This window comes from Gopherus flavomarginatus, chromosome 11 (assembly GCF_025201925.1).
Source record: "Gopherus flavomarginatus isolate rGopFla2 chromosome 11, rGopFla2.mat.asm, whole genome shotgun sequence".
Taxonomy (NCBI): domain Eukaryota; kingdom Metazoa; phylum Chordata; order Testudines; family Testudinidae; genus Gopherus; species Gopherus flavomarginatus.
Genome location: NC_066627.1, coordinates 11965861 through 11988705, shown reverse-complemented (window position 1 = coordinate 11988705; position 22845 = coordinate 11965861). Strand labels below are relative to the sequence as shown.

Sequence of the window (22845 nt, the reverse complement as noted above, 5' to 3'; positions counted from 1 at the left end):
AATGCGGCGCTCGGCGCTCACCTCCCCCCCCCAACACCCCCCTTCACAGCCGTTGCATCGCTCTGCACACACACAACTCCTGCACTATACCCCGGGCATTGCTCTGCACACACAGCCCTGATTGCTGCTTCCCCCCACAGCTCCTGCATTGCTCTGCACACACAGCCCTGATTGCTGCTTCCCCCCACAGCTCCTGCATTGCTCTGCACACACACAGCCCCTGCATTGCTCTGCACACACAGCCCTGATTGCTGCTTCCCCCCACAGCTCCTGCATTGCTCTGCACACACACAGCCCCTGCACTGCACCCTCACAGCCCCTGCATTGCTCTGCACACACACAGCCCTGACTGCTGCCTCCCGCCACAGCTCCTGTATTGCAACATCCTACACAGCCCCTGCATTTCTTCCCCTTATACACAATCCCTACGTTCCTACACACACACTCTCTCTCTCTCCCTGTGCTGGCATTGGTCCCCACACCTTCCCCCATTTACCAGCCCTCTACAGCCTAGACTGGTGTCAAGGATCTCTCTTATCCCAGACGGCTCAGGTTTCGTTGTCCAACCACAAGGAGACAGGCAACGACCAGCAAGAATCCCACTATCAAGGTCTTTATCGTAGCATGCCATACAACAGAGAACTGCTCATCTCACTCTGTACAGAACCAGCCCCCCCTTCACAAATTCAAACTGCTTTTTATTAGCTATTCTGTCGCGTCATCACTGTATCTTCCCAGCATTTGTTCCCAGCATACAAAACAAAGAACTGTTAATTCTTTGATAACTTCATGCTTAGTACAAAAAAGAATACATGTTACTTTAAAAAGTGTCTGTAAGCATTTTCTTTCCCAGCCTCTACAAGCATTCTCTTATCTAGCAAGGTTACACAGATGTCTGTGCTAGCCTGTCTATCCCAGCCAGTAAATTAACCAGTAGGCCTTGCTGTGTTATTGCTAAGCTGAATGGGTTGCTAAGCAGAACTAGACCACAACCACACTCATCACTGGAGTCCCCACATTGCCCACTCCTGGGATCCCTTTTTAGTTCCATGCCCTGCTAGAGTTGCCAATGTCTATGTTTCTCCAGGATTGTCCCTTTATAGCTGTCCTGGGAAGTCGGTCTGGGAGCTATCAGCTATCCAGTGTGATGGGCTCAGGACCATCGCAGCTGTCCCGTGTTTTTGCATCTCAGAGGTTGCAGCCCTACAGACCTCCCAATAGTCTGCTTTGATTCTTTGACCCCCACTGCTATGTCCCGGTTGAAGCAGGTCCTATCCCGTGGGGCTTGCTGGGTTTGGTTCCCTGAGCCAGGCGTTGTGCCCTGACTCCCGGTACATGGGTTGAAGCTGTGATGGGTTCCCCCTGGGGTGCCACCTGGAACTGGGGTTCCACTGAGCCCTCTGACACACCAGCTCGGGCTCCCTCTCACACTGTGCTGCTGTGATGAGCTGTAGACCACTCCCAGACTTACACTCTCACCAGCACTTGTACAGGCAGGGATACACCCAGCTGCAGTTAAATGCAGTCTGACCAAACACTGCATGAACCAACAACAATAGAGAGGCTACAGCCAAGATACCCCCAGCTTCCCAGCCTAGGACCCCAGAGCTGTACTGCCCTGCCCTGGTTGAAACTTCAACCAGTATAAATTTATTACCTGGAGAGGAATATGCAACAGACTTGTGTTAACCAAGCTGAGATTTTTCCCCAGACACTTCACTTAAAGGCACACTGGTTTAGGTTAAAACATAAAACAAGTTTATTAACTACAAAAAGATAGATTTTAAGTGATTATAAGGGATAACAAACAGATCAAAGCAGATTACTTAGTATATAAACAAAAATCCAAACTGAGCCTAAGATACTAGAAAGCCTGGATATGAATTAGCTAGTTCTCACCCTGACTGATGATACAAGCAGACTTGCAGGTTGTCAAGGCACAAGCTGCACTTGCTTTGCAGCTTGAGCTTCCCACCCCCATTCCAAGTCCTTTTCTTCCAGAGCTTCTCTCAGGTGCTGAGTTGTGGGGGAGTGAAGAACAATAGATGATGTCCCTCCCTGCCTTATATAGCTTCTCCATATAGCAGAAACCATTTGTTTCAAACTTGGGTCTCAGACCAGTTTGTGGAAAAATACAGGTATCCAAAATGGAGGTCAGAGTCATGTGCCCTGGTCACATACCCTTGCAGAGTCATAGCAGCCATTACTTATGGGCTGTCTGGAGCGTTCTCAGGAAGGCTCACCAGGTGAGAAATAAGCTTCTCCTAAGGCCTGTTGATTTTCCTAATGGCCCATTACTCTGAATGGGCCCTTCCCAACCAGCTACCTAGACTGGCAACATCTTCCTGAGTGTTCTTCACTCCCCAGGTGTAACTACATTTGAAATACAGATACATAGTCAATAGTCATAACTTTACACACACAAATGATACATGCATACAAACAGGATAATCATATTCAGCAAATCATAACTTTTCCAATGACATCACATGATTCATCTTGTACAAATTGCATCATAATTATGTCATAATCATCATAATCATCCCCCCATGAATATGGGGTGTAGTGTCACAGAAGCGATGCTCATATTTAGCCTGACCCCATTGAGGCGGGAGTGGGGACACAGCCAGGCCAAACACAAACGTCGCTGTGACTCCGTACACCAGGAGCCATAGCACAACACCTGGAGCGAGGAGCCTAGCCCAGCCAGCCCCACAGGACAGAAGTAGCCACTGTAGAGTGAGTATGGAACAGGCTTGCTCTGCAACTCCCCTCAACAGTCCCCCCACTCTGGGGGCAGCACCTGACCTCTCAGGGGCCTTCCACCCCCAGGCAGCACCTAGCCCCCCCCACATCCCCAGGCCTCCTTTCCCCTGGAGGCAGCACCCATCCAACTTTAGCCACTTGAAATACTGGCAGGTGTGACCCTACCCAGCCTGCGCTGCCCACCTAGGGTTGCCAGCTTTCCAATTTCTGAAAACACGACACCCCTGCTCTGCCCCCTCCCCCTGAGGTTCTGCCCCCTCCCCAAAGCTCTCCCCATCCTCACTCCTCTCCCCTCCAATCGTAACAAAAACACCTAAACCCCAAAGCAGGAATTATTGCAGAAAATTGCATGTTTCCTACCTCCTCTTTCAATTTTAACCTTTATCACATGTTCTGAGGAAAAGGGGGTGTTTGAAAATTTGCTGCAATACTTATATTCATATTTGTCAGAGTGCTCTGGGAAGTGTCAAGGAGTTGCTCATTACTACTGCAATAGGTACCATTACCTATATCCCTAACACTGCACCGAACCAGAGATGCTATAGAAAAGAAGAGGGAACAGACTGCTGCCATAATAACCCTTCAACAGAGAACAGTTGAGATACTGATAGTTACTACACAAGGTACTGTGCATCAGCATGAAATATAAAAACAGAAAATGCATTTCAGCAACAGAAACCTGCTATGATTCTCCCTCTTTCCTCTGTACAATGAAAGCAAAACATGGACTTTTGCCTGCTGCATTTTCATTTTGGCTGAAAAGTTAATTCTTGCCCTCTCCTCTGTCAAAGAGACAGCACCTTCGCCTTACCTTCACCAAAATCACATTTAGATCAGCTGAAACATTCCTCTCTGCAGAGACCTCTGTGCTGTACAGAGAAAAAGTTCCACAGCTCAACTAGGCAAGTCCTGTAATAACTCGAAAAAGGCAGTGGATATTTAGGACCCTCTTTAATACACATCACTGAGGGAAAAATTTAGGGAGCGGAGATACTGACTCTACTGAGGTAGAGCACCTCCAGCGTGCTCCCACCCCCACCAAAAAAAGGTTCCTAAAAAAGTTACAGACCTTTGAATAAGCTCTAATACTGACACAATCTCTCACACACACACACACACACACACACACACACACACACACACACACACACACGAGAGGATGCAGCACATAGTAATTCCAGGGTGTTGGGATCTGGGGGCAGGAGTGGATTGTGGGATTGTGGTCTCTGTGTTTCTCCTGGGAGGGGAGCTGCGTCTAGGTCCTGCGGAGAGGGGGCAGGGTACATGCCCCAGAAGGGAAGTGAGGCTCAGAGCAGCAGCTGAAGGGGCTGGCTGGGGACACGGCGGCTCCGGGCTATGTGTGCGGGAGATGGGAGGGGATTGGCAGCGAAGTGAAACGCTACTTGCAGCCCTCTCCTCCCACCAGGGGGCCAGTGGAGCCCCTCCACCTATGGGAGCAGGGATCCTCCCAATGGGGCTGAGCAGGAACCTCCTTCTGCTGGGTGCTGCACAGGGGCTTGCTGGTGTGCGGAGATGGGGGGACGTGCCCTACTCTGGCCACTCACCTGTGCAAGGCAGGAGCTGGGGGATTACTGCTCAGGGAGCGGTAGGGCAGGAGCAGCAGCGGGAGAGGGAGGAGTGGTGCAGCTCACACTGCTCTGAGTGTGCTCTTGCTGCCCATCACCACTGCTGTTGCTGGCACTACTGCTGATGCTGCTGCCACTGGAGGAGGCAGCCTGGTGGCAAAGGAGGCTCTGTCACGGGCAGGCGCTGGGGGAAGCTATGTGGGGGCATGGTTGCTTGCTGCTTCCCACTGCCAACTCTGTGCCGCGGTCCCCTTGCAGTGCCTCCCTGCCTGCCAGCCCGCCTACCTGGCCCCAACTGTTCTGGTGCCCCTGCAGGTGGTAAGGGGAAGTTACTCACCCTGCAGTAACTGAAGTTCTTCAAGATGTGTGTCCCTGTGGGTGCTCCACTCTATGTATCGATGCGTCCCAGCGCCACTGATTGGAGATATTCAGTAGCAGTGCCTGGTCGGGATGCAGGCGCTCAGTTGGTATCTCCCGTCTCGTTGGAATATTCCTAAGTGCCTGTGTCCTGCACCCCCTACATTTCCTTCTCTGCTATGGAGCAAGTATACGAGCACTCCAAAGCAGAGGGGAGAGCGGTGGGGAGTGGAGCACCCACAGGGACACACATCTCGAAGAACTTCAGTTACTGCAAGGTGAGTAATTTCCCCTTCATCTTCGAGTGCTGTCCCTGTGGGTGCTCCACTCTAGGTGAATGTGTAGCAGTTCCCACTATGGTCAGTGGAACTTTGGAGATGCGACAGTGAGTACTGTGTAGAGTACTGTATGGCCTACTATGGTGTCTGCCGTGGTATCTTGCGTGATAGCATAATGTTTGGCAAACGTGTGTTCAGAGGACCATGTAGCCGCTTTACAGATGTCAGAAATGGGTACGTTATGTAGGAAGGCAACGGATGTCAACATAGCTCGAGTGGAATGAGTTCTAATGCCTTTGGATAGTTGAATATTTTGAATATGGTAAGAGGATCTGATGTAGTCAGAGATCCATTTGAACAGACATTGTTTAAAGATAGCCGTACCTTTTGATCTTTCGGTGATGAAGACAAAGAGTTGTGGAGATTTAAGAAATGGCTTAGTCCTATCTAAGTAAAAAGCGATTGCTCGCCTGACATCGAGAGTATGCAGGGCTGCCTCGTGTGGAGTCTTGTGAGGTTTGGGATAGGAAGTAGGTAAGTATATAGGTTGGTTAAGGTGGAAGGTGGATGCCACCTTAGGGACAAATTGAGGATGTGGTCTCGGAGTGACTTTGTCTTTGGAGAGGATTGTGTAGGGAGGATGGGCCATCAGGGCACTTATTTCACCTACTCTCCTTGCTGACGTTATTGCAACTAAGAAAGCCACCTTCATAGTCATATGGAGAAGAGGAGGTAATCAAAGGCTCAAATGGAGGTTTCATGAGAGCGTGAAGAACAAGGTTAAGATTCCATTTAGCCACCGCTGGGTAAATTTCAGGGTAGAGATTTGCAGGCCCATGAGAAATTGTTTTATGGTGGAGTGGGTAAAGAATGAATAACCTTCTAACAGGTCATGGAAGGTGGTAAGCACCGCCAGGTGCACTTTGATGGAGCTGAACGAAAGTCCGCCCTGTTTTAGTTTCAGGAGGTAGTCTAGAATGCTCGGGACGGTCACCATATTGAGTGTTAAGTGATTACGTGAGCACCAGAGGGCGAAACGCTTCCACTTCTGCAAGTAAGTTTTACGAGTGGAGTCTTTTCTACTGTGCAGGAGGACTCATCGGACTTGCTTGGAACAGGCTAATTCATGGATTTGGAACCATGAAGGAACCAGGCTGTCAGGTGGAGCTTTGGAGCTGGGGGTGAAGAACCTGAGGAAGGAGATCTGGCCTGTTGGGGAGAGCCCATGGGTGACAGGAGGACATGCTGAGTAGGTAATGATACCACGTCTGTTTTGGCCAAGCCGAGGCAATAAGGATGACCCGGGCCTTGTCATCTATGATCTTCCAAAGAACCCTGTGTAACAGAGGGATTGGTGGGAAGGCATACAGGAGAGGGTTGTTCCACGGGATGAGAAAAGCTTTTCCTAGGGATGCAGTCCCGAGTCCCGCTCTGGAGCAAAACAAGCAACATTTTCTATTCTGCGTTGTGGCAAAGGGGTTTATTGACGGGGAGCCCCAGAGGGAGAAGAGCTACCCTTGTCTGTTGATGTAGTACATACATGCTATGTTGTCTGTTATGACCCAAATAGATTTGTTCTTTATGAGGGGAAGAAAGTGAAGGCATGCTCGCTTCACTGGTCTGAGGTCTAAGAGATTTATATGTAGGTGCATCTCTGATGCAGACCACCGCCATTGTGCACTGTGTCCCTCGAGTTGCACTCCCCAACCGATTAGGGAAGCATCCTTGGTGAGCATGAGCATTGGGGATCGTTGCTGGAACAAACCCCTCGTGCAGAGGTTTTCTAGGGTATGGCTACACTTGAAATGTGAGTGTGGTCGGAGCGCCAGCACTGGGAGAGAGCTCTCCCAGCGCTGCACGTAAACCACATCCCTTACGGGTGTAGCTTGCAGCGCTGGGAGCCGCACTGATTACATTGAGGCTTTACAGCGCTGTATCTTGCAGTGCTCAGGGGGGTGTTTTTTCACACCTCTGAACGTGAAAGTTGCAGCGCTGTAAAGCGCCAGTGTAGCCAAGCCCTTAGTCTTGTCCAAAATGTAGGGAAGCTATAATATTGCGAGGAGGGGTTAGCAGCATCCCTAAGGTGAGGACCCCCAGTTAGGGTCGAAGCAGTTGTTCCAGCACCAGCGAACAACATGCCAGCCCAGTACAGGGTGCCGTTCAAGTGGAGGAGATTACATTGCCCTCCACCAGGGAGAGCACAACCCATTTGGTGACAGCCTCACCTAGGGCGCTGACATTTGGGGGGCAGTGACCATGGTGGCCAAACATCCGGCTGCCGCAGTTGTTGGCGGTATTTCGGGGGCCGGACCTTCCACTGCCTACGGCGCAAAAAAGGCTGCCGTCTCTCCTGCCCTCCACTCCGGATACCTTCGAGGCCGCTAGAGGGCTCAACGAAATGACAGCCGCGGTACCTACGGCCCCAGCACTGGCCCGAGTTCCGGTACCTTCCAAGGGCAAGCTGACGATGTTCAGACTCTTGGCCCCTGGACCAGCATCTCCACGCCGTTTGGAGTCCTGGCATCATTCCGAGTCCCAGCACCACCCCAGGTACTGGTCTGATTCACGGCACAAGTTAGACTTGTGGCACTGGTCTCGCAGCCCTGGCTCTTGGAGCCGCTCCTGCTCGAGATCGCGGTTGACTGCTGGAACATGGTCCCGCTCGAGGTCCGGGTCTCGTTCAGTGACCTGACGGCATCATACAGATGGCCACCGCATGGAACACCGATCACTGAGTTGGCTGTTGCCATGGCACTGGTCCATGGCCTGCTACCACTCTCTATCACGGCACCGCTCCCTATTGCAGCACTGGTCTTCTGAGCGACACTGCTCTCCATCACGGCACCTCTCCATCGCGGCACTGCTCTCCATCATGGCAGCACCGGTCATCCAAGTGGCACCAGTCACGAGAGTGAGTTGTCATTGCACATCAACATCAAAGAGCTCAGAGCTTTACACCTTGCATGCAAGCCTTTTTCCTTCACTTGCAGGGCCACTGCGTAGCAGTCCTAATGGACAACACCACGGCCATGTTCTACCTGAACAAGCAAGGCGGAGCCTGCTCATCGCTGCTATGCCAAGAAGCCCTCCTTCTGTGGGATTTATGCTTAGCCCACTCCATCAGCCTTGAGGCCTCGTACCTGCCGGGTGTCCAGAACTTTCTGGCAGACAGCCTGAGCAGGCATTTTCTCTCACAAAAGGTCGATACGTCTAGATATCATTCTTTCCATTTTCCGCACCTGGGAGTTTTCCCGAGTCAACTTGTTCACTTTGTAGACCAACAGGAAGTGCCCAGCCTTCTATTCCTTCCGGGGCCACAGTCCGGGCTCAATAGCAGACACCTTCCAGATCACGCGGTCGGGTCAGCTGCTTTATGCCTTCCCTTCTTTCCCGTTGATGCACAAGGTGCTCATGAAGGTCCGCCAGGACAAGGCAGATGTCATTCTAGTAGCCCCTGCCTGGCCTCATCAGTGTTGGTACCCGACCCTGCTGGACCTGTCAATCCAGGCTCCCCTGCATGACATCTCCCTTTCAGCGCCGACCTCATCTCTCAGAACCACGGTCTGGACGCTGAATGCGCCTGTTCAGACTCGGTAAGGCAGGTGCTTCTCGAAAGTCGCAAGCCGTCAACTAAGCTCACCTATGAAGCCAAGTGGACAAGGTTGTCCAGCTGGTGCGCTCAGAGGCAGGTGCCCCTGCTTCAGGCTCCAATCCAGTGCATCTTGGACTACCTGATGTTCCTAAAGGACCAGCATCTAGCCTTTGGATCCCTTAAGGTCCACCTCATGGCCATCTCTGCTTGGTCCAGTAAAAGATATCACTTCGCCCATCCTCTCTGGAGATTCATTTTGTGATCTTGGGCTAGTCGATTGTGTGTGCACATTTTGATGGGGAAGTATATGGCTATTAAGGCAGGGGTGGGCAAACCTTTTGGCCTGAGGGCCACATTGGGGGTGCAAAATGGTATGGAGGGCCAAGCAGGGAAGGCTGTGCCTCCCCAAGCAGCCTGGCCCCTACCCCCATCTGCCCACTCCCACTTCCCACCCCGACTGCCCCCACAACCCCTCATCCATCTAACCCCCCTGCTCCTTGTTCCCTGACCACCCCCTCCCGGGACTCCCCTGCCCCTAACTGCCCCCCCAAGACCCCACTCCCTATCCAACCCTCCCTGCTCCTTGTCCCCTAACCGCGCCCTCCTGGACCCCACCCCCTATCCAACGCCCCCCCCATCTCCTGACCATCCCCTCCCCGAACCTCTGCCCCATCCAACCACTCCTTGTCCCCTGACTACCCCCCGGAACAACCTGCCCCTTACCCAACCCTCCCTCCACTTCCCCCCCTTACCATGCTGCTCAGAGTGGCAGGACAGGCTTATTGGAAAGCCTGGAAGGTGGGCAGGCACAAGCCATGCTGCATGTGCAGCTGGGTGGCTGTGGGAGAGGGGGGACAGCAGGGGAGGGGCTGGGGTCAAGCCTCCCTTGCCAAGAGCTCAAGGGTCGGGCAGGATGGTCCTGTGAGCCCTGGATGGGGCCCGTGGGCCATAGTTTGCCCACCTCTGTAGTAAGGCAACTACTTCCAAAGTGTATTTGTACTTTTCTGCAAGGCTTTCAGTGCAGGTGTGGGGTGCACCAATGGCAGTTTCACAGGTGCCAGTAGATGGCTTATTTGCATATGCCATTATAGGCTATGACATGGGCCAACACAGATTTCTATTGTCCCACCAATCCCGATTTAGTGACTACCAGAGGTGTCTGCTCACACATCAACCCAGGATTCTTTGCTTTGGGTGACACCTCTTTTGACAATGCAGCTATGCAATGTTTTCCTGCTGATGAGCGTTTGGTGTTTGCCAATAGAGTATGGGCATGAGTTCATATGATGGATTTTTGTAAATCCAACAGGGTTTCATCCCATGGCAATTTTGAGACTTTGTGTCTGTTAATGTGAGTCTGGCTGACACCAGTCTCTTTTTTGGTTCATAAAGTGGCCTCTTTAGGGCATTCAACCACACTGGCTTGGCATGAGCCAACATCACCAAATTTAGCATAGCATAAGCACACCATGCACCATAACCAGTGCCTCAGACAGCTTTGATTTGACCCAATGGGTGTTGGTGGCTAAAACCACTGGTGAAAATAGTGTGTATAGGACAGACGAGGGAGTTGTCCCATTGGGTTTGACAGTGCCACTGAGTCACAAATGGCCCCTCACAAAACAGTGGCTGTACCTTGGTGCTGCGTGAGGTGAATTTGACACATGGTTATATTTGGGGGCAAGACTGACACAGGGTATCGGGAGTAGTTAGTATCACCCCAAATACTATGGGGTTAGTCTCTCAATGAACCAGCTTTTTTAAACCACGCAGCGGTTAAAAGCATTTAGAGGCAGGAAAGGGCAGGAAAACGAGCAGCTGCCTCTCATGGGTAAAGTCTCTGCGCGTGTGCCGCTGCTTCAGCATGTTTCCCCCTCACCCTGGAGCATCTCAGCCCCACGCCCACTCCCTCACACTCGTGGCAGTTCCTTCCTTCAGCCACCCAAAACATCTCAAGCTGCCCACCCTTCTTTGGTGCCAAAGCGGGAAAATCAGAGGGTCGGGGGGGGGTGTGTGTGTGTGTGTGTGTGTGTGTGTGTGTGTGTGTGTGTGTGTGTGTGTGTGTGTGTGTGTGTGTGTGTGTGTGTGTGTGTGTGTGTGTGTGTGTGTGTGTGTGTGTGTGTGAGTGAGAGTGAGAGTGAGAGTGGGACGTACCATTGTTCAGAAGGGGGAGGGAGAGGAGTGGGTGCGCAAATCCATCTAGATCTTCACAATATGCTGCAAAATATTTTAAGTAGAGGCTGGTATCCCAGAAAGCGTCTCAGTTTACTGTTTAAACAAAAATAATTCCCTTCTACAGAAGTGGTTTGGTCCGAAAGTTCCTCCCTGGCTTCTGCAGGGCCACTGTGGGGAGGGGGTGACAGATGGGGGGGAAAGGGCATGATATGGTGAACTGAGCGTCAGCAGCACACAGCCTTCCCTGCTGACAAGCAGACAGGCAGCCCCCTGTGTAGAGTGCTGCTAGGCTGGCACCCAGGCCCCATGCCTGCTCCCCCTCCACAGGGCACCCACCCACTCGTGATTCACATAAAAATGGCACAAATGCGTTCCCAGTGTAGAGGGCACCCACTCCCCATCAACAGGGGACCACATGCTCACTGCTGGCCCACATCAAAACGGGATCCCAGTGAGAACATCACACACATGTCCCCTCCCTAACCCAGGGATCGGCAAAATTTGGCATGCAGCCTGCCAGGGTAAGCACCCTGTGTCAGCCTGCCACGCCTGCAGGTTTGACGGATCGCGGCTCCCACTGGGATCGCGGCTCCCACTGGCCGCGGTTCACCACTCCAGGCCAATTGGGGCTGCAGGAAGCTGGCTGGCTGTATGCCAAAGGTTGCCAATCCCTGCCCTAACCCACATCAAAATGGCACTGAGCCCAAATGAATATCAAAATAGCACTCACACAGTGCACCTCTGCCAAACCCACCTCAAAATTGCATCCATGGTCCCCCATAAAAACTTTATCAAAATGGCACTCGCACACCACCCTCTCAACCCACATCAAAACAGCACCTATAGGATCCCGCCAACAGCCAGATCAAAATGGTGCTTTTCTGCATGACATAGGTGATAAGTGAGCAACCATTTCTTTATTCTCTCTACCCTGCCTCCAACACTGATGGAGCTGCTGCTGGAAGGGGACAGGATGCTAACAGACATCTCCATTTGTCCTAATTTCACCTCCCCCCTTCCATCCCCCCAAAATAACTATGTCATAAAATAACTCCATGTGGATTCAATCAGCCACCCAACCTGATAAGTGCAAACCTTACCATCTAGTTTGGAGGGTTCAATAGTGTTGGATTATGTTGTTAATTTGAATTTAGCTTGGTGGTTTGCATATTTCATTGCTTCTGTAGGCTGAGCTTATGGTATACATCAAGGACTCTTTGCATTTCTCGATGAGTACCCTATATGCCACCCTCCAATTCAGGGGCTTGCTGCAACTCCCCCCATGCCAGCAGCTGTGTGTGCCCCACTTCCCCATTCTTCCCCATCATCCCCAACTCAAGGGGTCTTTCTGCACTCTAGTTTCCTCTATGGAAGGAGCTGCATGCCTCCTTCCCCCAAACCAATTTTCCTCACTAGATTCTGTGCACTCCCTGCTCTTCTCCCACTCCACCCCCCGCCACGCTGAGGCTGTGTGCATGCCCCATTTTCCACACCCCATTATTTGTCTAGAAGCTATTCAGGGTGCCAAATGTTAAATTCTGTTGGTAGGACACACACATTAGATAGGGGCATTGTTATGGGGGAAAGGGGTTAATGGCTGCCATTAACCAGTTCTTGAGTCTATAGTCAATTGCAGAGTTGCCTGAATCTGCAGTTGTGCTACACAGCTAGCAGGGGCTCTGTGTATCCATCCAGCTCTCTCTCTCTCTCTCTCTCTCCACTTTCCCGTTCAGTTTTCCAATTTTCTCCAAAATCAATAGATTCTTGGCCCTCAGCACCTCAAACATTCCCTGAAAAAACTGGAAAGGAGAGCATAGTGTTGAAAAGTGATCACATTACACATGTACAGACAAATACACAGAAATGCTATCAAATTGAGTGAGACTGTCACACACAGTAAAAAGGCAATCACATTAAAAAAATAAAACTGCAAGTTCTGCATAAGGAGGAGTTCCACATGATTGACAAATAGGATAATTACAAAATTTTTAGATTCATTCTGCTTTAAAAACATGGTTTTGGGGAAATGCTTGTTTTTTTGTTTTCAGCTGAATCCCCATAAACTCGTTAAAACTCTTGATGACCAAATGGCCCATGTTTTCTCGGATGGCCCTGGTTTTGAGGGTCCAGCTTGGCATCTCTTCTCATGACATTGAGATTTTCTCCTGACTTCCATATTATCCAGGATGTCTAAACTCAAAACCACATGTTGCTGAAGTCAGTTCACACAGCCCTAGTGCTCAGCTCCATCTCTCTCACTGCTGTTCAACACAAGAGCGGTAATATGTAGGTGATGTGCAGTGGTGGCTGCCCACTCAGTGGGAAAGTATCTACATATTTGGGGTGGAGAGAAAAAAGGGATGAGAGGATGACAACACTGGGAGCACGAAATAAGGGTCTGTGCTGGTGTCAGGCGAGTGAGGGAGACGTAGTTTAAATACATTTAGGTTAAGGATTTTCAAATCTATGGCATATGCCTGTTAAATTCCCATTAATTTTTTAAATGGGAACTGAGTGTCCAAATCCTCCACACATTTGAAAATCTCAGCTTAACCTAAATGGTGCTGGTAGTAGAAGACAGACAGTGGACACGGGAGAGTAAATTCACAGAAAAGTGGAAAGTAATTTTGGACCAAGCAATAAATAGATCAATGTTGATTAACTATCCGTAGCCTCAATTTTGTACAAGTCCACAGATATTACAGTGACTAAGAGCTTTAAAAATATCTGGGATTTTCAAAAGGAGCCTAAAGCAGCATGCCATCTAAAGCCCTTAAGTCTCCTGTGAAAATCTCAACCACAACCACTATTGACCTGGGCTGAATTCACACCAGTGGATTACAGTTGAGAAAGCTCCATTTCCCCCTCAGTTCTACTACTGAACTTTTTACAAAAATACCCAACTCTTACACATCCATTCTAGTTTAATCCTGTTTTTAGTACAAACTTTCCTGGACATAACTTCGAAGAGTCCCTGTAATACAGATCAGAGACAGGCCAAAACTTTTAATCTTCAGGGCCCAAATTCTCTCTTACAATTGACGTCGGTGGAGAGAAAGATACATTTTCCTTGAAGGCCCATCTCAAATCATCCCTGTAAAGATAAGGAATCTCAGTATTAAAGATGCAGAATGCAGCACACAGTTGCCTCTTGGAAAACTAGATAGCTTAACTGCACTAACTCCTCCCAGCTGAGGCCAGCATAGCTCCTACCGCTTCAGCTCAGGCAATCTTTCAATTCACATTGTAAAATTACTATCTGGTTACCATAGCCCACTGCCCAAAGTTTACAGAGAAATATGTACAGAACAGCTGGTTTTTCAACCCCATTTCTTTCCCCAAAAGTCCAGTCCCCCTCTGCCTTTTTGAGTGTCTGACCCTGCAAAATTCAGAAGTGCCAACGGACGGCCAAACCCATCCAAGAGCACTCTGAGTGAAGAAAGGCCAAGTTTAATCTGCGATGACACAAAATCTCACTGCCCATGGCTCATGGCAGTACGAGGAACGGTCATCACGACCACTCTCCCTTAAAATGAGCAGCTCTGAAAGCAACAGGATTCCCTAGAGAGATACACCATGAATTTCCCTAATGAGCAAACCTTTACTAAGCAGTTTCCTTACTAAAATCCTGCAGAAAGGAGTTCCTATTCATATGTGCAGAAAGATACGGCTTTCTGAAGGCATCTGCAGCTTCAGGTAATGAAAGACAGCCTGGCAATGTTTGGAAGATCAATTCAGAGACTGTTTTGTCACTGAATGAGGAATGCATGGTATATGCTATGCCAGACATTTGTTACTGCTAGGTCTGCCATAGTACCTCTTTCTCGTCCCATACCTGCCCCCATGGTGACATTGGCCTGGGGTACCAATATGAGGCCATGCTAAGCAACTGGATGGATACGAAATTCCAGCAGTACTTACATCTGTGATTCCTATAAGGCATCCAGGGTGAGGAGGGAGAGGAGAAACCATCCAATTTTGTTTTTAGAGTTCCTGCCCTTATAGATACAGGGAGGAAATATTTCCAAGTCAATGGAGAGAAAGGGGAAAAAATAAAAAAAATTAAAAAATAAGAGCTATCAACTAAATGGAAGACTTTTCCTTGCATGTATACTCCTTCATTTGCACAAAAACCAGAACCAAGTTTCTGAAGAGTCTGCATGGATCTGCTACTTGTTCTCCTCACTGCCTGGGACTTATGGGGTTGCATTGGAGACCATTAGAACATCAGCTTTCCTCCAAATCAGACCTCTGCTGCAGGTGTTTGTTTCATTAGTCTGCTCAGGGCATGTGTGTAATCAGGGTATTCAGGTGAAACACGGACTGAACATGCAGTTCATCACAGCAGAGTCCTCCTAGTCCTACAAGTGGCAATGCGGCTGCCCCTCCCACACACAAAACACCACCCAGGACTCTGAAACCTCAAGTGGTTGAGAATTTCAGCTGCTTCCTCACCCACCTGCCTCATGTTCCAACATGGACTCCCGAGCTTCCCAACTCCACCTGCAAGAAGATGACAGATAAAATCCCCACAGGTACTAGCCAGTAGAAGCAGGGAGGTGATTTCACCCATGTATATGGCACTAGTGAGTCTGATACTGGATTATCACATCCAGTTCTGGAGTCCAAATTTTAATAAGGATGCTGAAAAATTAAAGACGGATGCCTTTCTAGGAGGGATGCGTTAATCAAATACAATCAGAGGGATCGCTAGGTGAAGTTCTCCGGCTGGTATTAAACTGGAGCTCAGACTAGGCAATCTAACAGTTCCATCTGGCCTACAAAGATCTGGCTTTTCAATAAGGCCATATGAGTAACTTGTAAGGGCACAGCAGTTCCAGCCAGGGAAATGGCACAGTGAAGTTACCTGGAAATGCAGTGAGGCGAGAAGGGCTAGTGCATGGAACTATTTAAAAGCAGCATGCAGGGATAGGGGGGATAATGGTTGAGTTTTAGAAATGGGAAGGAGTCAGGGATTCATAGGGGGGATTACTAGGTGACTTTCTATGCTTCCTACGATGCAGGGAGTCAGTCTATCTAGTCATAATGATTCCTCCAGGTCTTAAACCTTAACCACATCTACTAGATTTCATTGCAGGCTCAAAATGGGAGAGGGAGTTAATACATCTCTCCATCCGCAATGCAGTGGGGTCTGCTCAGGGCATGCGTCATCAGGTGAAAGACAGATTGAATATACTCATGGCAGACTCCACCCACACCCTCAAACCCAGCTTTGACACTACCAGTGACAAAGCACAGAAGGATCTCATGGGTCTGAGAAGAAATGTCTTGTGGGCCGGGTCTCCAATCAACACCCACCCTCAAGATAGTTGTGTAGTTAAGGCTCTGGACTGGGACAACTGGGCTCAGTTTTCAGTTCTGCCACAGGCTCCCTGGGTGACCTCAAATAAGTCCTTTAAAATCTCTGGTTTGGGTGCCTAACTCCACTGGGCTCCTTTGAAAAAATCTCAGTCTTCAGCTCTCCTCATCTGTAATGCTGATACTTCCTGTCTTCCATCCTTTACAACCTAAGCAGAGAAAGCTAACAAAAAATCTTTGGGACAGGGATGGTCTCTTTAAGTGACTCTACAACCTCCAGCACAGTAGGGCTTCTAGGCAACAGTGTAATATAACTACTAATAAAACAGTGGATGGGCCCATCAAGTCAAGCATCCTGCTTTCATAGGGTGACCAGGCAGCAAGTGTGAAAAATCAGGATGGGGGTGGGGAGGTAACAGGAGCCTATATAAGAAAAAGACCCAAAAATCGTGACTGTCCCTATAAAATCGGGACATCTGGTCACCCTATACCTCCAGCAACACACCTCTGGCTACTCCCCACTAGCCCTCACAGAGATCAGAGCAAGCCCTGAAAGCACAGGAGCTGATTATCCTTAACTCAGCTCATGTAGGCTGTTAAATCACTCAGTCCCTTTTCTTTAAGGCCCTACTCAGCAGGAGACTCTTACCCCTACTATCCTGTGTGCTCAGGTCCGGGATGTTTCATTTCAGCCCATTTTCAAGATTCAGTTACTTCATTTGTCCTCTTCAGCCTCAATCATTTTGTGGGGTTGGGGAGTCAGTCTCCTGCCTCTTCACCATCTGAAACAGGAAAAGTAACATTCATAAGACCATGATCCACAAACCCTCTTCCTCTGCCCTGCTGCTACAGCTATACTAGAGATCAGAGTTGCTTCTGGACCCATCTAAACCCAAATTCCCCAGCACACCACAGGCTAGTTCTACCTGGGCATAGCTAGGCAGGAAAAGCTAACACTATACAAGGAGGGGAAGACAGCAGGACTAAAATGAAGTCACTTCTAGGGTGGAGAGAGATAGCCAGAGCAAAGTGCAACAGGAGAAGGGGGAAGGGGGGGATATTTTAGCACAACGGTTCTCAACTGGGGGCCCGTGGCTGCTCCATGAAGCAGGGCTGGCATTGGGCTGGCTGGCGCTGTGATAAAAGAAGTTGGGCGGCAACTTCCTTTTATGGGCATCCAGCCAGCCAGCAGCTATAAAATCCCTCTTAGTCGCTGTTATCTAATTGTGCTACCCGTAAAGCAAGGGTGGGCAAACTTTCTGGCCTGACGGCTGCATCCGGTTTCCAAAATTGTACAGAGGGCTGGTAAGGTGGGGGGGCGAGGGGGGCTGTGCCTCCCAAACAGCCAGGCATGGCCTGCCCCCCCCCATCCAACACCTCCCCGCCCTGCTTCTTGCCCTCTAAGGCCCCGCCCCGGAACTTCTGCCCCATCTACCACCCCCCTGTCCCCTGACGGCCCCCTGGGACTCCTGCCTCATCCAACTCCCTTTGTTCCCTGGCAGCCCCTGGATCCCCCGCCACAACAACTCCCACCCTTCCTGACAGCCCCCCTGGAAACTCTGCCCCATCCAACCACCCCTTCTCCCTGTCCCCCCCGACCCCTGCCCCAGGGGACCCCTGCCCCCATTCAACCCCCGTTCCCTGCACTCTGACCACCCCAAGCCCTATCCACACCCTCGCCCCCTGACGCTCACCCCAAACTTCCCTGCCCTCTATCCAACCCCCTCTTGCTCCCTGCCCATTACCATGCTGCCTGGAGCACAATGGCTGGCAGTGCTATAGCCACACTGCCCAGAGCAGCAGGACAGGCAGCCGCACCATCCAGCTGGAGCCAGCCACGCCACCGTGCAGAACAGAGCACCTGGTCAGGTCAGGCCCTGCAGCTGCGCTTCCCCAGGAGCTCATATCCCTACAGCCAGAGCACTGCACCAAGGCAAGCTGAGGCTGCAGGGGAGGAGGAACAGTAGGGGAACAGGCCGGAGGCGAGCCTCCCGGGGCAGGAGCTCAGGCTGTAGTTTGCCCACCTCTGCTGTACAGTTAAAAAAGTTTCACTGCTATGCACAGGGAAAAAGAAGTGAGTGGGCACCTGGCCAAAAGAGCCAATGAGAAGACTAGAACTTTTTAATATTGAAACAAAGATTCCCTTTTTGTCTGTCTGTGGTTGTTCTCCCAGAGAGAGGGTACAGGGCAGAGCTATAGTGTAAGAAGCCTGGGGTCAGGTATGAAAAATCCTCAGTATCATACCTAGAAACTATTAATTTGGAACCCCGAGTACATAAGTAGATTAGGAAATGTTTAGGATGATGCATTTCGGTTTCTCATTTTGTATTGCTTTATGGCTTGTGGACTCCTCTGTGCTAACCCCAGGTGCTTTTGTTTTGCTTGTAACCTTTAAATCGTATCTCAAGAAAACTATTCTTGATGCTTAATCCTTGTAATTGTTTTTTTTAAATCTAGCAAAAGCCTAAATACCCAGATGTAAATATTAATTAAAAAAAGAAAAAGAATACCTTTAAGAGTAGAATTGGATTTGTGTGTCTGAAGAGGTTTGTGCACATGTTGTTTAACTACCTGGTGGCAAGAACTGATTTCCTCATTTTTTTTTCCTTCTTTCTCAGCTCTTCCCTGGAAGCGGGGAGGAGGGTTAAAGGGCTTGAGGGTACCTCACAGGAAGGAATCCCCAAGTGCGCCTTCCTGGGCCTCAAAGGGGTTCTGCATTTAGGTGGTGGCACCATCTACCAATCCAAGGTCAGACAGAAACTGAAACCAAGGGACTTTAATACAAGCCTGGAGTGGCATGTATTTGTTTTTAGAATCCTTGTGGGCTCCCCACCTTCTACACTCAGAGTGCCAGAGTGGGGAATCAGTCTTGAAAGGGGCCTAGGACAGAAAACGCAGAGTCTCGAGCCCCGCAGAGCTAAAGCCTCAAGCTCTGCCAGGCAAATACCCCTCCTGCTCCCCTGAAGCCCAGACACCGCCCCCATCCTCCCCACCCACACACCCCTGCTGGACCCTGGAGTTTTTAATAGCATTTTTCTGGAGACTTCAGAGAAAAAGGTTGAGAATCCTTGTTTTAGCAGACAGACAATTGGCTAAGCTCCCTACTATGCTTACAAACAGGGGTGGCATGTTTGTAGAAATTTTGGCAGTGCTCAGAACCCATCCCTGTCCAAACGCCACCTTCCAACCTGCCCAAGACTCTGGGAGGGAGTTTGGGTGAGGGAGGAGGTCTGGGGTACAGGCCCTAGGCTGGGGCAGGGGATTGAGGTGCAAGCTCTGGGAGGGAGTTTGGGGATGGGAGGGGTGCAGAGGGATGAGGTGCAGGGCTGAGGGATTTGGAGAGTGGGGGGGCTTAGCGTGAGAGTAGGGATATAGGTAGTGAGGGCTCTGTCTGGGGCTGGCAATGGGGGGCTTGGGGTGTGGGAAGGGCTCAGGGCAAGAGTAGGAGTGGGGAGGTGAGGGCTCTGACTAGGACTGGGGATAAGATGTTTGGGGTGCTGGAGGGGCTCGGGTAGAGGGTGCAGTGGGGGGGCGCCCAGCCCCAAATGTTGGAAGAGCAGGGCCCCTGGCTCTGAATATTGCCCGAGAACCACGTGGGTATGGCCCTTTTAACGTCCACAGTGAGCAGGCAGGATCTCAAATTTTGTTCACGCCCCAAGCAAGAGACCTGAACAGCTTCAGACCAATAGCATTAATTTCTCTGCAGAGGAAGAGAAGAACCAATCCTGGACAATGAGGATTTAAAATCTGATGTTCACATCACTAAGGCAACACCAGCCTGAAGGCCTCAAGACACTCACAAGCTAGTAGGTTAGCAAGGCCCAAAAGCCACAAGTCATTCCTACTACGCTCCATGATCGTAGCTGAATGCTGGATCGGTCAACACAACTGGCAACTGACACTTTGATAAAGTCAGAGCTGAAAACATCTGCTATAAGCCAAAGGCCAGAGCTGAAGGTTTGACACACCTCAGCCTGCACTAACTGGGGGAAGGGAGATAGGTGGTCTGGCAGGCAGGACCATGATCTAACAGGAATACTCTAGAGTCCTCGCTCCAGGTTGGAAATTACCAAGGCCGTCCGGGGGGGGGGGGGAGTGGGGCACTTTGCCCCAGGCCCTGGGCCCCCATGAGAGTTTTTTGGGGCCCCTGGAGCGGGGTCCTTCACTCGCTCCAGGGGCTCCGGAAACTCCCGTGGGGCCAGGGCCCTCGGAGCTTCTTCTGCTCCGGATCTTCGGTGGTGGGGGGTCCTTCTGCCCCGGAGCAGAAGGACTCCCCGCCGCCGAATTACTGCCAAAGCGGGACCCACTGACTAAGTGCCAGGTCTTTGGCGGTAATTCAGCAGCGGGGGCCCCTGCCGCGGGTCTTCAGGGCACTTTGGCAGCAGGTCTCAGAGCAGAAGGACCCCCCACCGCCGAATTAACACCGAAGGTGGGGCCCCCCCACCACCAAAGACCCCAGGCCCCATGAATCCTCTAGGCGGCCCTGGAAATTACCCATCTTGGTGAAGCCCTTAAAGAGAGGTAGACAATTAAAATCCAGGAGTCCTCCTTCTCTACAGCTAGGTTGGACTCCCTTGCTCTAGCCACTGGTTCACACTCCCCCAAAGTTGGGAATAAAACTCAGGGGTCCTGACTCCCAGCCCCCCTCTTCTAACCCACTATAGTTGCTCCTAGATTTCAACAGTTTTGCTGTTATATAGAGTTTAGATCCCTGGGCAAGAGATTCCCCTTCCTCTGTAAGAAGTCAATCTCATACCAGCTCATTGCTCCCCATATCTGGAACATGGCACTGGTCCAACGCAATTGTTTCCTCCCAGCAAATCAATTCCATTTTCAGCCTAAAATGAAGGGATACAAACAGTGGTTTAGGATACACAGACCAAAACCTGGCAAGCAGAACACATCCAACACCACCACAGATATTACATTAGAGACAGGAGGTCTAGAGGGACCTTCAGCTCCCATCCTTCCCCCAAACACATCCCCCGCATGAGCAATCTCACCACTGCCAGCAACGCTTCTGAACCCCAAGTCAACCCCCCTCCCAGCTCATTCCACACCCCGAAGGAGGCTGCTAGCCCTAGAACACGTGGCGGAAGTGGGAAGCCACCTTCCTAACCCTGCTCCCCCCGCAGTAAGGGCGTCCTTTGTTCAGCCTTCACCGCTGCCATGTACTTTTTCCTCTTAAAGGGACATACACCCGTACACAAAACTCCTGCCATTTATTATGGTTTGGTTATAGCAGCAGGAACTGGCCCCACGACTTTGCTCCCCCTCGAGGAGGATTCACTGGATTAAAGGGCAGAATTTAACTCCTGGGTTCGCTCCCGAGCTCTGCAGCACGCTCCCTGCCTGCCCTGAAAAAAGTCACCAAAGCACATCGGGGGCAGGCGGGGGAGAAGAGATGAGTAGAGAGGGGTAATAAACTCTTTCCACAGCACATTTCGCTTCATGCAGGCCTGAAGAGAAACGCTGCGGCCAGCCACATGGTCATTTATTAAAACCCAGGGACAAATCAGGCCAGCCGTTTCGCCCAGATACTGCGAATTCAATGGGAATTTCAACACAATCTCACAGTTTTAACAGAGCATTTTCCCACTAACCTTCTGCCCCACCTGTTCTGAATTCAACAGCCCCAGGGCCCGATTCCCTCCGCCGGAACACCGCTCTTCACCACCTACAGTCTGAACACGGGGTTCGATCCTAACACGTGGGTAGCCAGCAAACGATTCAAACCGCATTAGAGAACTTGCAACTTCCCCACCACACTAACCTCGCTCTCGGAGTATAGAAACAGGATACAGAAAGTACAGTGAGGGTGAAAGAGAGACAGATAAGAGGAAGTGGTAAGTGGGAGAGGGAAGACAGCTGCTTTGCGATTGGCTGAGAACACGAACTAGTCAGTGTTATTTCTCTGATTGAAGTGAACGAGAGGCAGAAACATTAATCCGTGGCTTCAAACCATGTGTCGAAAGACCTTTACAGAGCTGATTTTAGGAAAATGTGTATGACAGAAACCCGTGGTTTTCTGTGAAATCTCAAAGATTTTTCAGTCTGTATTAGGGAATACAATCTTGAGCCAACATTTGAAAAGCTAGGCTGCAGTTTTCAGAGGCACTGTCCAGAAATCCGTAGGTGGGCTGTAAATTGGGCTGACATTCAAAAGTACTGAGCAACCCTGCTCAGCATTTCTGAAAGTCACTTATTTAGGAGGCTAAATCAGAGTTTAGGAATCTGCATTTAGGCTCCTAGTTTTAAAAAATTTAGCCCTGTAATGGTGGGGTCATTTTGATTTCCAAACCCCTTATAAATAGTGTAATATCAATAAACATATTTCACATTTATATATCACTTTGGATTTTCCTCATTCTGAAGTCCCAGGACTGGAAAATATGGAAAGATACCGGCAGTAGAGAGCCAGGTCGTATAGGCACCTAAAGATGCTGAAAAGTATCTAGTGGGATTTCAAAAGTACCTAAGCACCCTAACTTCCATAGGCACCTAATACCCTCACAAGCCTTTGACAATCCTAATATATATCCAGATTCAGAGTCAACAAAGGCTAGGGGGAGGCATCTGCAATGCAGGACTTCAATAACATTTGTGGGTAACAAATGTGGAAAATCTTGGCAAAATCTGCAAAGGAAAATAATAAAATCTCTTGTGTACCATGCTTCCTACCATACTGTTTTCTCACTTACACTGACATAACCCTGTTAACTTCAGCCAGCTCCAGGTTTAAACTGGTGTATTTCACAGCAGAATTGTCCTT

General features: G+C 50.2%; 1 long non-coding RNA gene and 2 other non-coding genes across 6 annotated transcripts; all 3 read right to left on the bottom strand.

The window, feature by feature from the left end:
- Positions 1 to 12570: 12570 nt before the first annotated feature.
- LOC127031347 (uncharacterized) lies at positions 12571 to 21862 on the bottom strand. 4 transcript variants are annotated; one of them, XR_007768514.1, is made up of 5 exons: positions 21689 to 21862; positions 20830 to 20911; positions 16723 to 16855; positions 14676 to 15257; positions 12571 to 13848 (listed from the first exon to the last, which is right to left on the bottom strand). It is a non-coding gene; the product is annotated as an uncharacterized LOC127031347 (long non-coding RNA). The 4 variants fall into 4 exon arrangements; XR_007768516.1 differs by having other exon boundaries at positions 12571 to 14752; positions 15214 to 15257; XR_007768513.1 differs by having other exon boundaries at positions 12571 to 15257.
- On the bottom strand, positions 14122 to 14268 carry LOC127032000 (small nucleolar RNA SNORA79). Its single transcript, XR_007768698.1, has one exon. It is a non-coding gene; the product is annotated as a small nucleolar RNA SNORA79 (small nucleolar RNA).
- Positions 15029 to 15105, bottom strand: LOC127032002 (small nucleolar RNA SNORD126). The gene has a single exon (XR_007768700.1). It is a non-coding gene; the product is annotated as a small nucleolar RNA SNORD126 (small nucleolar RNA).
- Positions 21863 to 22845: the final 983 nt, after the last annotated feature.